Source organism: Sinocyclocheilus anshuiensis, unplaced genomic scaffold, assembly GCF_001515605.1.
Source record: "Sinocyclocheilus anshuiensis isolate Anshui unplaced genomic scaffold, SAMN03320099.WGS_v1.1 scaffold122, whole genome shotgun sequence".
NCBI classification, from domain to species: Eukaryota; Metazoa; Chordata; class Actinopteri; order Cypriniformes; family Cyprinidae; genus Sinocyclocheilus; species Sinocyclocheilus anshuiensis.
The window spans coordinates 1,252,109-1,256,509 of record NW_015544153.1 but is presented as its reverse complement, the minus strand read 5'-3'; the positions used below and the strand labels follow the sequence as shown (position 1 = coordinate 1,256,509).

At 35.7% G+C, this 4,401-nt stretch overlaps 1 long non-coding RNA gene across 1 annotated transcript in view; it reads left to right on the top strand.

The window, feature by feature from the left end:
* The window catches only part of LOC107695235 (uncharacterized), a 12,103-nt gene extending 8,529 nt beyond the window's left edge, over positions 1–3,574 (top strand). Inside the window, exon 3 of the long non-coding RNA XR_001634972.1 lies at positions 3,386–3,574. This is a non-coding gene — a long non-coding RNA (uncharacterized LOC107695235). The remainder of the gene's footprint in view (positions 1–3,385) is intronic.
* The last annotated feature ends 827 nt before the right edge of the window (positions 3,575–4,401 follow it).

Below are 4,401 nucleotides of genomic sequence, written 5' to 3'. Positions count from 1 at the left end.
TCCAAAGCGACTTACAAATGAGGACAATAGAAGCAATCAAAACCAACAAAAGAGCAATAATATACAAGTGCTGTATTAGTATATTATTATAGTGTTATATTTAAATTTCACAAAGAAACATGCAGCATTTTTTCCAAGCAATAATAAAAGGACACATTTAATTTATAATTTGTCTTAAATCTCATTTTGTTAAAAAAAATCGTGAATCGAATCGAATCGTGAATCGAATCGTTACATCTCTAGTTAAAACGTCTCTGTCTGCGTTTTATTCAGCTACGTGATAACGTATGCCTTTGTCCATATTAGGAATTTCCTGGAACGTCATATGATTTATGGCTTCTTTGAGTTATGGATTTTGCACTTATGGATTTACTGTGTGAGGGCGCCCTCCGGCTACCAGTATGCATGAAACATTATATTACATGTGTGCACTCACTAATGCTCGCAACACCTTATTTTTTTGGTAAAAATAGGAATAATAATACTTCTCTCTAAGTTTTTCTCCAGTGTAGAGGAGTTTTTTCTCACTCTCTCAGTGAATGCATAAGATGTCCTGACAAAAAATTAAGAATTGTTTTTTGCCAAAGATTTTTAATCATGATTTACTTTATAATAAATCCTTAGACCTCTAAACATTTATAGGCCTCCTGCATGTTAACAGGTCATGCTGCAGTTTTCTGTAAACTATATTAATAATAATCATTATCAATAATTATTACTTTGTTTAATGATTGATTTAGTTATAACTATAATCAGAATTATTAGTAGTCATATTGATATATAAAAACAACAATTTTTGGGGGGCCAAATTGTGCAGATCTACAAACAGGCACAGCAGACTTAGTGTTATTTATAGAAATTATTTATATTAAGAAAAAGTTTATCTGAAAACTTTTCTAGTTACAGTTCAGATTTTGTGTGCAGATTTTGTTGGTTCAGATTTTGGAATTGAAATGAAAGAATGATAGAGAGATTAAAGTGAAATTGTAGTAGAAATGGAATCCAAACAGTATCTTTATGGAGCCGAAAAAAAGCATGTTCTGACTGCTATACATAATATTTATTGCTTTAGTATTAGTATTTGTTTTATAAATGCAATGACGCCCATGATCATAGACAGACTTGTTATATGTTTAAATTGCTATGACAATTTTTACACTAGTGGGGCCTATTTTCGTTATCTTGCCTAGGGCCCCACAACCCTACGGGCCGGCACTGGTACGGTCCCTTCAATTTTAATCAGCTAGCAGATTTTGAACATAAAAATCAACAGTAAATGGGGAGTAGAATGGCACACCATGCATCTTAAACAGAACCAGCATGCAAATGTACGCGTTATCAGTACCTCTCTGTGACTTCAGACCGAATTTAGACAAGCTATGTAAGATTCATTTGCAATGCAAATCTGTGCCGGCAGTGCTGCAGCTAGCATGTGAACATTGCTTTTAGCTTGCTGGCATGTCACAGGCCTCTTTCCTATTTCTGCATAACTACAGTGACTACAATAAACTCCAGTTCCCTCTGGCATGAACTGGGACAGAGCCAGCCTCTTCCTTTCTCACTGCACTGAACATTAATCTACACAGCCGTGTCAGGCGTTAGCTAACTTGCGCTCGCCTGAGCCACACAGAGTTCGGTAAGGGTTTCCACTGTCTGGCCTCTCAAGGCATTTAAAAGTTTACAAAGGAATACAGCTGAATTATTTAAGCCTCGTTTGTCAGTAAAAAATGGAAACAGATGTTAACCTTTTAACTAGAAAGCTGTTTCGTTCGAGGTGTGAGCGTCACTTTGTGGCATGTAAACAATTTTCGAAGAGTGTTGGGTGGAGAAGGCGCATGTTGTGATGTCATAACATGGATTAGCTCATGAAAATGAATTGCATAATTATATTAAATTTTTTTGCTTTGATAAATAGTCATGCATTGATATGTAGATCTGGTCTGTATTTTATTTTATGTATTTTATTTTATTGAATGACATTTTATTTATTAATTCATTACTACGTAAATCAGCAGTAGATGATCAATTATGGGCAGTTGGTCTAATTGTAATATTTTTTACCTTGGATATTTTGGATAGGAACTCATTTGTAAGCATTTTGTTTTATGGTTTCAATGAAATTACAAGCTGGGGAAAAGTATTACTAGAGAATTTAGTGTAAGCTGTGTTTTACCAGTGACATTTTTTGGGGATGCTTTTAAAAGCATTTCATATCTGCTGACTTTGAGAAGTGCCGAAGTGAACATAATAAAAACAAAAATAACAAATTCAAGAACCATTGCATCTCATTGTAATAACCACTAATAAAATAAAAACCTATGCCCAAGAATTAGATTTTTTTGTGTGTTGCATAGATCCAGTCCCAACCTATTTCAAGTGGTGGGGAACAAATCATACATGGCAAAAAAGTCTGTAAATGGTGCTGTGATTCACAGTTAAAATTAGAGAATGCTTGTACTTTCCTCTTCCGTTTGTCACTTTCATGTCAATCAGCGTGTGTGAGAGAGGACTTGTGTTATGACGATTGAGTCCACACTCTCAAAATGCTACGGATACTGATTCAGGAGCGCTCGGAGGCTGACAGCCTGTGGATGGAGATGGAATATAGTGCTGTAAGGTCTAAGTTCAGCTGAGGGAAATGGAGACTCGGAAGTTGCATTACTGTGTCAGCGTTACGTAAGAGGTGATTATCACATCTGCGTCTTTGCCTGCCAAGTTTTCCAATCACTGCACACACAAGTCTCAGCCGTTTACTACTGTTACACAAGGGATGCCATGCCAAAAACGGTATCTCTTAAATAAAAACACTTTCATATGGTGTACAATACACATATATATCAGTGAGATAACAACTGAAATTGAAATGTTAGATGTCAAATACACAGTAAAGAGTGTGTGTATTGTGAGTTTCGAAACTAAATTGTGTTTTGCTTTCCTCTCTGCTGTCACAGTTTTCCAGCTTACGGAGTGTGTGTGTGTGTGTGTGTGTGTGTGTGTGTGTGTGTGAGCGTGGGTGAGAGTGTGCATGTGTATGTATCATCACATGCCTACGTGTGAGTGCACAAGCACCATAACGAAGCGATTTCCGCAGAGAGAGAGACTCAGAGGAAGCAGTACGGGTCTGCAGCCACATACGGGCCTTCTTAAGGGATTTTCCTTTTCCCTTCCCTGACTGTGCGAGCTCTGCCTGTCTCTGTAAAGCCTGCTTAAAGTCTTTAATTATATTATATAAGCCAAAAGATCAAGGAAGCGTATTGAGAGTGTCCTCTGGAGCACATCACTTTGTGTGGGGGGATTTCGAAGCTCTCGTACTCAGCCCTCCATCATGAGCGCTAACTCGCTTTATTCGTTCTGCTTTTCCTGCCTTTGTGTCTTCCACCTCCAGTTGAGCATGTGTCAGTCTCCCATCAGTCTCCCAACTTAAGATCTACAGTGGAGCTTACAAGAATCAGTGATCTGGGAACCACTGAATCAGTCCACTCGATGCTCAGTGTCATGTTGAATCAGACCTCCCAAAAATCGGACATCTTGGCTCAAGCTATTAACACAACTTGACATTTACTGTATGCCATTATCTGACAGCAGCTGTGTTTAGGGTCATTCTGTCCAGTAAATAAAATATTATAGGTCTGCCATAAGAGTTATTAGTCCTTGTGTTCTGTTAGGACTGAGAGACCCCAAAGCCATTTAAATGGGTTGAAAAATGTTCTTATCATTGAAGGATCAGGTGGAGTTATAATGTTTCTCAATCTATTATATCTCTATATCTATTAATACGATGCTGCAACCAAAATAATTACTGTTACATTATTACATTTAGGGCCTTAGGGACCCCATATACAAAATGTTAATTAATGCAATTAATTTTATCATATGATTATATGATTGGTATACACACCAACTGAGGCTGTCTTAATTATGTTTTCTGCAATATGTTTTTTTCAGGAGTCAGATCGACCCCGGACCAGTGTTGTTACTATTAACTAAATATAGAAATATTACAAATCATTCTTGTTAATTGCAGTAAAGCTAAAATAAAATATAAATGTTAGAAAACTTAAAATTCAGTGAAAGCCAGAAATGTTGCCTTTGCAACTTCATGAAAAAATTCAAGTGGAAGTACTACAATGAATAAAACTTAAACAAGAATAAATTACAGCTAAATATTAAACAAAAAACTTGTAGTAACACAATTACTGAAATGAAAACTGAAAATGAAAATAAAAGCTAAATATATAAAAAATATTGACAGATACTATAATAGCATAATAAATAAATAAATAAATAAATAAATAAAATAAAACTCTTTCCTGAGCAGAAACAACATAACCAGAATGGATATTAGTCACAGTTATGCTTTGAGATAAAATAAAGAATTATAGCTTTTGTTATACAGTATCT